The 13,447-nt window shown below is 38.1% G+C and overlaps 1 non-coding gene across 1 annotated transcript; it reads right to left on the reverse strand.

Annotated features, from left to right (window-relative positions):
• Nucleotides 1-3,367: 3,367 nt before the first annotated feature.
• LOC112826954 (U6 spliceosomal RNA) lies at nt 3,368-3,470 on the reverse strand. The gene has a single exon (XR_003209095.1). It is a non-coding gene; the product is annotated as a U6 spliceosomal RNA (small nuclear RNA).
• Nucleotides 3,471-13,447: the final 9,977 nt, after the last annotated feature.

Genomic DNA, 13,447 nt, shown 5'->3' on the forward strand with positions numbered 1-13,447 from the left:
GGCAGACCTGGTTCCACCAATTACTATTTGTATGACTAGGGCATGCTTCATAACCCCTGAGTTTTCTCATCTGTAAAATGAAGTATAGTAATGCCCAAGCCATTGGGTTGTAGTATGACTTTAACAAGAAAATGAATCCTTTCAAATAGAAAAAAATGGGACACTATATTTCATGGATTTTCCGTGTCCAAGAGAAATAAGATATATGCTACATATGTGAACAACATGTGTAATGTTCAATTTTCTAACAGCCCCATTAAAAATATGTGGAAGGTAACAAGTAAAATTAATTTTAATAAAATAGTTTATTTAACCCTATGTAACCAAAATGTCGTCCTCTTGACATGTAAACAACATAAAAAGTATTGAGATATTATAGATTCTTTTTTATGCTAAATCTTTAAAATTGTTGTGTATTTTATCATTTTGGAGTAGCCACATTTCAAGTGATTAATGCAACAGGCGGCTAGCGGCTATCACATTGGACTGCGAAGGTCTTGGAGACACCTAGGTTTTTATTGCCTGTCTTCTAATTAACTTACTTAGAACTCTCCCGTTGTTTTACTCCTAAGCTAGAATAATGGTTAAAGTCTATGTGTTTGTTGCATACAACATTCTGTAGGCAACATGACCCTGTCTTTTCCCCCTCTGTAGCCAGTCTGAACCAGCCTTGTCAATTTTTAGTGGTGGTTCCCTTAGGGGTCTCTACGGTTACCTCAGAGTAGTTCATCTGTCAGAACCACTGTTTAGGTCCCTGTCCAAGACCTGGACCTTGGATAAGACTCATCTATCAGTCAGCAGACCACATCGAGTCTTTGGAAAGGAAGTGAAAATAACCAATTCCATGACATGGACCTAGTTTCTTTCTGAAGCACGGAACTCTTTTCATGAATTTGTTACTAATTCCTGTAAATAAACTATTTTCCTATGGCTATGGTCAATGACTGGTCAGGTCCAAAGAAGAAAGAAAATGTTTTTCAGCTTCATCAAGTCCTATACTGAGTCATCATCCTCTCAACCGCCCACGTAAGAGAGGCCTTTCCCTCAGAAAGCGAGTTAGTCCCCTGAGAACCGCTACCCATGTGAGGTGACCTCAACCAGAGGCTTGGGCACGTACTAGGCAGTAGCTCACAAACGGATGAATAAATGGAGCTGGATACCGTATTTTGGGGAATTTGGATTACCTGTTAAAATAATATGTAAAGACTTCATTACTTCAATATTGGTCTATTTAAAACAAGATGTAATTCAAGACTATTTCCATGCGTTCTTTAATTTAAAAAGAAAAGAATAAACCAAAACTCAGCTAATACAAAATCTATTGTTTTGGTTCCTCGGGTTTCAAATTAGGGAGATTTTACTGTAAATGGCAAACATTGATCTTAGTCACTGGCTATCTTTCATAGTTCTAGAAAAGCTGATTCCCTGTCTGATTCCAGTTTGCCTTTAATCCACTCTCTATACTATCCTCATACAACTTGCACAACTCCCTACCCTTTCTTCATTTTGTGAAAATTTAATATTTATAGACTGTAATTTTAGGTTCTATTATCTTAGCAACCAGAAACAGCCTTTAGCTCAATCATCCCTTGCTCAGAAGGAGGCTTTATGTAAATTCCTTCTAAATTTTTTGGATATTTAAGCAATTCTTATATCCCATGCCTGTCCTTGATTCAGAGGTCTGTGTTCATTCCCTAGGGCTACAAACATTTTAAAATTTCTGTAGAAACTGACTTTACTCTGGATGGCCTCACAGATACAGAAGGCTTGATTTTCACTCAAACACAAGGCTTCCTTTACCTGGGCTCAGGTGAAGACCCCAGATTCTTGTGAACATCATTTTTCTTCCTCCTCCTGACCTGTTGTGGCTGATGTGGCCCTCCTTATTGTTTCTATTAATAATTTTATCTCCAGTCACTTACTTATATGCACACTGTCATGGCAACCCCGGTGTTAGTCCTATTAGCCTACCACCCAAGGCAACTCCTTGTGCAGAAATGATCTACAATGCCCGGGGGAAAGCATCTTGTGGCAAAAGTAACTACAGCCCCAGCCCTCCAGTCATGATGCTCCAAGCTGCTGCCTCCTTACCCTCAGCGATGGATCCATCCATCATCCCAAAGTGCCTGATCATAAATGTGAGCCCAACTAAAGAAATAACAGTTTTGTCTATAAGTTTTTTAGTGTGAATGGAAGGAGCATTAGCTTAGCAGTGACTCCTTGTGACATAGTGGAGGGGAGGGGGTGACTCTCAGATTGCCAGTTTTGCTAGTATCATTCCAGGTCCGTACTGATGTTATAAGACTTTGTGGGCTTTTTATCTTTCTGTGTTATAAGTGGAATGATGGCAATGTATTAAGATTTGGAGTTGCTTCCTAGGAATGTAGTTGAAATTAGAATTGAGCTATAATTTGTGATTAGTGACCAAGAGAAACATCAACCTGAAAAAGAAGGCATGCTATGCTTCCATGCTCTTCTTTTTAGTTCTCTGTTTTGGAAGACTTTCTTCCTCTGCAGACAGTTAGTTCAGCTGGCTAACAAGGCCAAGGGAGCGGTTTATATGTATAGCTCACAAATGTGTGCTCTCAGTCACTGGCAGGACCCCGGGAGAAAGTGTGGCTAGGTGTGGATTGGGGCAAAATCATCACAGCTGTTCGGAAGAATGACACAGACGTGCACTTGTGCAAATGGCAGGTCAGTGGCATACTAGTTATGAATGAAGGAATGTGCGTTGTACTCAAAATGACTGGCTTTGTTCTAGTTATTTGATTTTAAGCTGATTACGCAATCTTTCTGGGCCTCACTTCATCAAAGATGTGGCTTAACCATTGTAAAGATTTTATTTAGTTATTTGACAGAGAGAGACACAGCGAGAGAGGGAACACAGGCAGGGGGAGTGGGAGAGGGAGAAGCAGGCTTCCCGCGGAGCAGGGAGCCCGATGCGGGGCTCGATCCCAGGACCCCGGGATCATGACCTGAGCCGAAGGCAGACGCTTAACGACTGAGCCACCCAGGTGCCCCGTGGCTTAACCATTGTATACCACTTATGTTACAGACTTATTGTAAACAACAACAACAAAAAAGATGAAATGTGCACTATTATAAAACACATTAAGAGATATGTATAGGCTAATGTTAACAGAGCAAATTCCAGAGCGAGCCTGTCTTGCTCAAATCCCAGCTGCATTTCCTCAAAGGTCCCTCATCTGCAAGTCAGGGTAATAAAGGCACCTACGTCACAGGGTTTTTAAAAGAGTAAATGAAATGATATATGTAAAGAGTTTATAGCCCCACTTGGCACATTGTAAAAATCTCATTTTAAAAACTCAATGAATGTTATCTCCTTTAGCTTTGATTAAGGCCTTTAAAAAATATGGAATGCTTCACAAATTAGCATGCCATCTTTGTTCAGGGAACAAGCTCATATTGTCTGCATTGCTCTAATTTTACTATATGTGCCACTGAAGCAAGCATTCTCTGAACCACCCAACACCCTGATTTGGAGATCTTGAAGAATTGTTTGAGTAGGCCATGGGAAAAAAAAAAAATCAAACCAATGATAACAACATCATATTCAATAGCAATAAATAATTCCACTGATAATCAAGCCACACTTTTGGTGGTGGTGATGAGAGAACCAATTCGCATAGTTGCTTTTCAGGTTTATTTTAGACTTAAATACAACAAGTACTGTGGATTCCTTTTTAAAGCCAAGTGGTTCTGTTGCAAGAAAAAAAATAGGTATCTTGACGGTCTAGTGTTGGCTATATGTTTTCTTAATGTGAAATGAATGTTTGAGCTTATTATACTAATATGAGTCTGCCATGTCCTAAAACTTATTGCTCCAAATCAGTGGTGTTTGTGTTGTTACTAGTGTGGTTGCTGCTCAATACTGAAATGCATTCATTAGCTCCAAATGACAGAAATTGCACTACACTACAGTTTAATTTTTAAATTTTTTTAAATTTTTTATTGTCAGCCTGCCTGTTCTTCCTTTGGAACAGAATAATGAGATAATAGCTACGTGAGAAGTCAAAGATTTCACAGCACTGGGGTAATCTTCCTGTAAGCATGCCATAGTTTTTGCTCATTGGGTTATATTCGCAGTGTTATGAAGACATCATATATTTTTCTAGTGTAATAGGAATATGTTTAGACAGTTTATATCAATAAAATGATCTAATTGTAATGTTAGAATTTATCAAACTTATTCAAACCCTATCATCACAATGAACTGTCTGCTCTTTTAACTGTTACACTTTTTGAATGTATTTTTTCTACTTTTTTTTAATCCAAAAAGCTAAGTTTCAGCTGTAGAACTGCATTGTTATAAAAATGAAGAGAGGCTGTGGTCGTAACCAGTCATTGGCATTTGCATATTATTCAGAGCCCGTTCTTTATCTACCGGACAAATATGTCTCATTAACATGCATTAATGCCTGATTCCCCTTCTGTTAAAGAAATGATACAAGTCTGTAGCATTCTTCACCCTCCATAAGAAAAATAAGCTTATCTGTAAGAGGAAGTAAAGGCAATTATTTGGATAACGTAAGCCCATCTTTCTCAAATTTTCTTGTCTAAAGTAGTAGTTCTCGGTTGGGGGCGGTTTTGTTCCCATAGATCACTTGGCAGTGTTTGGAGACATCAGTGACTTTCGAGACTGGGGGGAAGGGAGTGTTACTGGCATCTGGTAGGTGGATGCCAGAAAAGTGGCCAAGCATCCCACAATGCACAGGACAGCCTCCGCAACAAAGAATTACCGTGATCTGGTCCAAACTGTCAACAGTGCTGAGGTCGAGAAATAATCCCAGTGTCTCCGTTATTGCATCAAAGCTCGGGCTTAGATTTGGAAATATTCAGTCCAGCTTGCTAAATCTCCACCTTCTTTTGCCCACAAAGAACTGGACATACTTTTCTTTTTTTTTAGTTTATTTTTTATTATGTTATGTTAATCACCATACATTACATCATTAGTTTTTGATGCAGTGTGCCATGATTCATCGTTTGCATAAAACACCCAGTGCTCCATGCAGTACGTGCCCTCTTTAATACCCATCACCAGGATAACCCATCCCCCCACCTCCCTCCCCTCTAGGACCCTCAGTTTGTTTCTCAGAGTCCATAGAAACTGGACCATTTCCTTACACCACACACAAAAATAGACTCAAAATAGTTGAAAGACCTAAATGTGAGACTGGACATTACTTTTTAAGGCATCTTGCTCAAATATAATTGACGTGTTGAGGATTTTTCTTAAAAGAGGATGATCCAAATGAAAGAGAAAGGTCTATACAGGTCTATAAAGGTCTAGGTCTATAAAGGTCTCTTCCTTTAAAGTAAGTTTTTAATTATGAGAATGAAGCTAAAGACTTGAAACCTTATTTTTAGAAAGCATCCTTCCATTAGAAAAATACTCTACAGAATCTTTATTTTAGGGCTTTTCTAGAAGTCAGTGAGGGGGTGGGGGGATGGGTTAGCCTGGTGACGGGTATTAAGGAGGGCATGTACTGCATGGAGCACTGGGTGTTACACGCAAACAATGAATCATGGAGCACTACATCAAAAACTAATGATGTAATGTATGGTGATTAACATAACATAATAAAAAAATAAAAAATAAAAGTCAGTGAGGTCAGGCAAATACAGAAAATAAAATATATTTCCCTTTTCTTTCAAAGTGCGATGCTTCTACCCCTTTAAACAAATGCATGCTGTGTAAAGACTGACAATTGAATCCTTTTATCTGATCTCTGAGTATTAGATGACTCGAAATTTAAGAAAATGCAAGGAACATTGACTCTTGGAAAAACAGCCTATATCACAGAAAAATGCACACACGGAGATACAAATCAACAAAGAAACGAAACACCCTCAACCCAGGCCTTTTAGGAAAAGTAGCCATATATTTATGGGAGGGGTGTGTAAAAGCACTTTAGTGAAGAGAACCAGTGCTCACAATGCATCAAAGTTAAGCGGTAGCGAGGTTATCACTCCGTGAAAAATCACATAAACAGTTCACATATAAAATATTATTCATCAGGGCAAAACCCTCTAAGGGGTTGAGAGATAGCAAAGGTGTCATGAAACCCCCCCTTTTTTTAAAGAAAAGATATATTCCACAACTGAGATGGAATCTGTGGTCATGTAGTAGGTAAGAGAAGAGTATAATTGAGAAGAAAATTAGCAAACCTTAAATATCTGCCTCTGCAATATCATTACCCATAAACTTGCCCTTTTTCCACCCTCTTTTCCCCAAAGACGGATGTCCCATATCTGAACTGAAGGAGATGTGTGCTTTCTAACAGCTAAATCAACAAGGTTTCACATGAGTAGTGCTGTACGGTGTGGTTGACTGATTTCATGAAAAACTAATCATGTATTCATCATTGAGATCAAACACTTCCCAAGTAATTATCATCCAAGCCCAATCTGATAGGGCCTGAAAAAGTGGCGCTGCTGATATAATCAGAGGCTGAGCAGAAGAGTTCTCCCAGCTTTTGTAAACCTTGGGTTGGAAAGCGCAAAACGGAAATTGTATTTTATAATTAAGAAAGGTAAAGTTGGCAGGCGGCAATCAATTATTTCAATCAATCATAACAATTTTAGCTTGCCTGGTTATTTACTGGAGCACACGTTTAAAAATTGACTTTTCATACGTGGTCTTTGAAATATTTTTTTTTAATGTGAGAAAAAAAAGAAAAATGCAAAGACATTTTTGAATTTAAATACAAGCTCTTTGTGTACCCACTGCCAAATAGCATCCTATCACATCTATGGTTTCTTTATTTTGGGCTGTGGTATTATTCTTTTTGAAAAAGAGCTATTATTATATCGAATTGTATGTCATTACAAAATGATTGCTTTCAGAAAATCTTATTTTGGCTTTATGTCTGTGATTATAAATTTAGATGAAGACAAACAATGTAGAACATTTAAATGCTTCACAAATGACTCCCACACACATCACCACGAACGCTTCTTGTGTCTGGTAATACGTTAAGTGCTTTCCATGTGTTATTTCATTTAATCTTCAGACAGCTTAATGAAAGAGATCAAGTTATAACCCCCACTCACGAATGAGGAAACCAAGTCATAGAGAGGCTGAATCTTGCTCAAGGTCACATATAACAAGTGAGAGAGCTGGGACATGATGCTAGCCCAGTGAGTTTCAGGCTCGAGTAGGCCCCCTTGACCATTATTCAGAACAGAGCAGGCCTTCCTCGTAGTATTTGATCGTGGGGTGACAGTATGTTAAAAAGAACTTTCTACGTGCCAGAGGCTGATCTATGCACTTTATATATGGCTGTTGGACCTCTCCGAAGCTCGGGTTTTTAATTTGTGAAATGGTGATAATAATCTCTATTTTCAGAGTTATGAAAATGGAGCTAATGTAGGTCAAGGCTCTACCACTGCGCCTACAGAGTAGGGAGCTTTGTTAATTGACTTGTCGTGCATCCAACAGCCAGCAAACAAAGGGTCTGATTTACAAGCGGGCTGGATGCCAGATACAAGCCTGAGAGGCTGGCAAAAGTACTGCCATAATTATTGCCACAATTACAAACCTCAGGTAATATGCTCTTTCTAATAGATCATGCCAGCACCTGGAAAATATGTATAACTTGAAGTTTAACAAATTAAATCACATGCTTTAGTTCATAATATAACTAAATGGCTTTGCAAGTCTAAATATTCACATTTTGCCATTTCTTAAATGTGTACCTGCTGCACATATTTTACCCATATTTTACAAGTTTCCACTCATTGTTCAAGATTAAATGAATTTCCTTAACCTGGAGAGCTCATTTTATTATCCATTTTTAATTTTTTTATTTATCATTATAGAACATGAACCAAACTCTACTTCAGATAACCAAGTTGATTATGTAATTCCTTTATCAAATTTAGCAGCATTAATTAAACATCTACTATGTACCAGACACATAGACGGTAACTTACATATTTCTTACAAAATTGGGGTGTGTAGAACTGGGAGTTCTTTCTGATAGCCAGACTCATAGGCACGGAGAGTAGAATGGTAATTACCAGGGGCTGGGGGAGAGAGAAATGAGGAGATGTTGGTCAGAAAGTATAAAGTCTCAGTTATGCAAGATGAATAAGTTCTGGGGATCGAATGTACAACATGGTGACTATAGTTAACAATACTGCAGTGTATACTTGAAATTTGCTAGGGTGTGCTCACTACACACACATACACACACGGTAACTATGTGAAGTGATGGATGTGTTGATTAACTCACGATGTATATGCACATCAAAACACCAAGTTGTATACCTTAAGTATATACAACTTTGTCAATAATACCACAATAAAGATGGGGGGAGGATTAATTCTTTTCACCAAAGTGAATTCTATTCATTTAGATCAGATAAAAAAAGAAATAAGCCTAGTTAGAAGGTTGTTTTTTCAGTGGAGACAAATATTTCCTTCATGTTTCACTTGTTCCTAATCTGTTGGTGAAAGAAAATCACTTATTCATAAATCTTTGAAGAATCACCACTGGCCAATGGAAACATGTGGATTCCCTCCCAAAGTTCCTTAAACTTAAACTGGGCTCCTTGAGAATGACGTCAGTTCCACACATTTCACTGAGGTATCTTTTTAACCAGTGGTTCTTTTTGCCTTTTCACAAAACAAGCCACTACTGATGGAGAAAGTCATTCATATCATTGCATCATCTTCAATGACTCACATCCATGCAGCTCAGAGAGGAAATGGACTTCTTTGCTCATTAGACTGGCAATTGCTCCTCCTTTTGCAGGCAGGATTTATACACTTGCTTCACGGTTTAGGGCTTTAACTGATTTTTAGTTGAACAAGAAAGTTTTTCCTCAGGCTATATTATATAAATATGCCTAGAAGTATATTCATATTCCTCAAAGGCAACATTGGTGTTGATTTCTTTAATTTTGATAAATATATTTATTTTTTAAGATTATTTATTTATTCGTGAGAGAGAGAGAGATTGAGAGAGAGAGCACAAGCAGGGGGAGTAGCAGAGGGAGAGGGAGAAGCAGGTTCCCCGCTGAGCAGGGAGCCCAACGCAGGGCTCTATCCCGGGATGCTGGGATCATGACCTGAGCTGAAGGCAGACAATTAACTTACTGAGCCACCCAGGGGTCCCTTGATAAACATATTTAATGCAGAGCAATAATATTAATGTATTACTAGCAAGATCACCACTTAGAATAATACCCATTAATAATACCCATTTGAGGGGTATTGCAGAGTGTATATTTCAAGTGCCATTTTTCATTTCCATTTGAGATCTTTAAGTGTGTCTTTTAAATTCCAATTTTACCCAGCTTTCTTTTTAGATGGCTATTTGTGGGCTTCAGAATATCTGAAAACAGTTTGGGCCTTATTAATGGTCTAAGCATTATCATCACTTAATGTGGTGTGGTGATTGTTACTTGATAGATCAGTACATCTACTGAGTAGCGGTAGCTGGTTTTACCCACATATATTCATTATAGCTAACCACTTACTTGATTTTCAAATAATTTGCATTGATATCATGATAATGAACAAAGGGAACCCAAAAGAAACACTAGATATGTTTGTGACTCAGAAATTTCAACAAAACTAATTCTTAGGCAAAAAGACCCTCGTGAAGAATACTTTCAGAGGTATATATGCAGAAGAGTAACTTTACCTAAATTGTTCAAATATCTGCCTTTGAAATAACAGAATTGTATATATTTTTATAGCATTTGAAGATATCTACAAAAAGGAAATAATGTGTTAGATGAGAAATTTCTAGATACAGGATGATGGTGGCCAGTTTATCCTGGAGCCATAGCCCAGTGAAAGCAGCAGATCTCGGGCGAGAAAAATGACTCAGGACATCAATGCCAGGTCTGTCTAATCTACAAAAGAGGGAAAGTCAATGGGTCTAAAAACATTTGTGAAAATAATTCCATGAATCAGTCCCTTTCAGTTGGACTTTGGAATACTGTAGAGATTTTGTGTAACTTTTCACCATAGTATTATTCTCATCCGTTCATCTAAACACTGACACTTTCCTTAGAAATTAATGCAACACTCACGAACCTGTGAAGATAAAGAGGTTGTTAGAACTTTCATTCCCTTTGTATTAAGAGATTATATGCTGAAGTTTATTCACCAAGAGCAACAATGTACAAATCTCTCCAGACTGAGTGTTCTGGATAGGACCTGTGGTATTTATGCTTGTGTACATATGGCTTTGTGAGTGTCTCATCTGTTTAATTCTTTTGAATGACAACACGAAGCTTCGACTTCTTTCAATTTGCTTTCTAGCGTTTATTATTTATTTATTTATTTTTGCTCAAAATCATTTCACATTATAGCTCTGGTTATGGTAGAATTGCTGTGTTTTCTCTGCGGTACTCCCAAGCGTTCCCTTTCATTACAGACATCTGCATCACCGAAAACACAAGAGATTGGTCTAGGGCTGTGGGGACCAACTACAAGTAAAAAGAAGACAAACAATAAGGAAAGATTTAAAATCCTCACATGTCAGAAGTACAAGTGGTAGATTATGCTCTGAGGTATGAAAAAAAGCTCTCCAAGAAATAGAAATGATAAAAAAAAAACCAAGGGGGGTGGGGGCAGGGAGACTCCTGTGGATTTTGCTAAACTGGGAGAACCCCTAATGCAAAATATGCACAACAGAACAGGTTTGGATCACAAAGAACACACACACACACATATATATATATATATAGAAAAAGGGGAAAGGTGCAGGACTGCTGAGCCAAAATGGTAAAAACACCTGAGTCAGCCATGAAAGAGGCTTTAGAGTTATCGAGGTGAGGGGGTGGGGTGCAAAGAAGCGGTAAGCAAGGAAACACAGAAGCATCACACTGCTTTTGTCCCCTTTGAATCTAAACCAGGGCCCCACCAAAGGACATAAAAATGTAGCGAGAGGTTTCCACCTCGATTTTGGAGAGGTCCTTTTTGCTTTATCAATTCATTAATTAAGGCTTTTTTTTTTTTTTTGGTATTTTCCTAAACATGAATTCTTAGGATTTCATTATAATATAAAAGATAGGGGAAAACTTGTGCAGAAACAAATTTCTTCTAACAAATGGTGAGTAGATTTTCAGCCAGTGAATTTCCAGTCTAATTATCTGATGACATTTTAGTTGAAACTCTATGGAGATTTTTACTTTTCATGGATGCCAGTCGGGGATATTCAGAGCACCCCATTCAGGGGATTAAATAAGATTCAGCCCAGGGAAATAAGATGGGAGGGTGCTCTAAAGCTTCTCCATACTGGCTTTGCAGAATTCAGGGAGGGCTTTTTCATGCAAGGAACTTGAGGAACACCATTTCTGCCCACTGGCGCTTCCTTACCCATTTATTCATACCTTTCAAAACCGTATCTTAATTTAAAAGCTGTCATTACAAATTGGAAAACAAGATGAATAAATCAACTCATCAACACATGTTGCCAGACACAGTAGAACATCTGAAGGCCTATGTGAAATAAATAGACACAGGGAAGTCTACATGACACTAGGAAGCATTCATTATTCTTTGGAGCTGTTGGAAAAGAAATCCATATAAATCACACATATTCATGGTAAAAACTACCTGCACTGTAGTTAGTACTCACCAGAGTAAAGCTGAACAGTCTTAACTGAATTGCTTTTGCATTTGATTTTAGCCCTGGCTTGCCAAAATACAAAGCTAGAAAAGATAACTACCGCCCCCCCCACTCCCAACCACCTAAGGAAAAAAATATATATATAGCTTTTAGCTGCCTCTTCTTCATAGCAGTAGGTATAAGTAACTTAGGGATGACTTACTGATAAAAACAGAAAGTTGTCTCTTCAGAAGTAATGACCTCTGGTTCTTACAGGTTTATGTTAACCTCGGTAGGCACAGCCCATGGATGGCACTTTTCTTTCCCCAAAGGAACCTCAGTTCAAAACCTTTGAAATTTTTAGATCATCTGCACACAAAATCATGATCTTTCACTGATGTGCATTAAATATCATCTGTGACTAAGAAATACAGAAATGACTTGGCTTAGTTTGCACAATACTGGGTCCTAGTGAGAGCTGGTATTTGGGCTTTACATTTTGGGGAAAGCGACATTCAGATGTGGACAAGACGAAGTAGAACATTCCCTTTCATTGTTGGCTTTTCCCACGTATTCCATTTCTGTAGGGGGCAGAAAGTGCTAGTTTTCGGGAATGCATTTTGTGGGGCACTGGAATTTCATTTTATTAAGATTTTAGACAGCTCTTGGTATATGCAACGTGTTTTACTATCTTCTATTTACTATCTTCTAATTATTTAATCAGATGAAATGCTGATAACAAAAGATTCGTCAGTGGAGTTACTTGGCTGCCCAAATGATCATTCCTGAAAAGATGGCATATGAAACAGAAATTGCCTTGAGTTCTCTAATACTTATGCAATCCAAGAAAAGCTCCATCTTTAAAATAATAGTTGATTTTATGACCTATGATCATTTCAAATGATCTGAACAGGAAGACAGAATGGTGCCTACTGATGATTTGATCACTGTCCAATTTTTTCTTCCAGGCCGCAAATTATACCCAAACTCCCCTTTGTACTTCATCAAGATAAAAAGCTTCTGCACAGCAAAGGAAACAGTCAACAAAACTGAAAGGCAACCTACGGAATGGAAGGAGATATTTGCAAATGTCTTATCAGATAAAGGGCTAGTATCCAAAATCTATAAAGAACTTATCAAACTCAATACCTAAAAAACAAAAAATCCAGTCAAGAAATGGGCAGAAGACATAACAGACATTTCTCCAAAGAAGACATACAAATGGCCAACAGACACATGGAAAAAGTGCTCCACATCACTCGGCATCAGGGAAATATAAATCAAAATCACAATGAGATACCACATCACATCTGTCAGAATGGCTAAAGTGAACACGTCGGGAAACAACAGATAATGGCAAAGATTTGAAGAAAGGGGAACCCTCTTACACCCCTGGTGGGAACGCAAGCTGGTGCAGCCCCTCTGGGAAACAGTATGGAGGTTCTTCAAGAAGTTGAAAATAGAGCTACCACATGACCCAGCAATTGCACTACCGGGTATTTACCCCAAAGATACAAATGTAGTGATCTGAAGGGGTACGTGCACCCCAATGTTTATAGCAGCAATGTCCACAATAGCCAAACGATGGAAAGAGCCCAGATGTCCATCAACAGATGAAAGGATAAAGAAGATGTGGTGTATATACACAATGGAATATTACGCAGCCTTCAAGAAGAATGAAATCTTGCCCTTTGCAACGATGTGGATGGAACTAGAGGGTATTATGCTAAGCGAAATAGGTCAGTCAGAGAAAGACAAATATTATATGATTTCGCTCATATGTGAAATTTAAGAAACAAAACTGATGAACATAGGGGAAAGGAAAGAAAATAAAATAAGACAGAACCAGAGAGGGA

Source organism: Callorhinus ursinus, unplaced genomic scaffold (assembly GCF_003265705.2).
Source record: "Callorhinus ursinus isolate GAN/ISIS: 27379988/994484 unplaced genomic scaffold, GSC_fseal_2.0 scaffold7, whole genome shotgun sequence".
In the NCBI taxonomy this organism is placed as follows: Eukaryota; Metazoa; Chordata; class Mammalia; order Carnivora; family Otariidae; genus Callorhinus; species Callorhinus ursinus.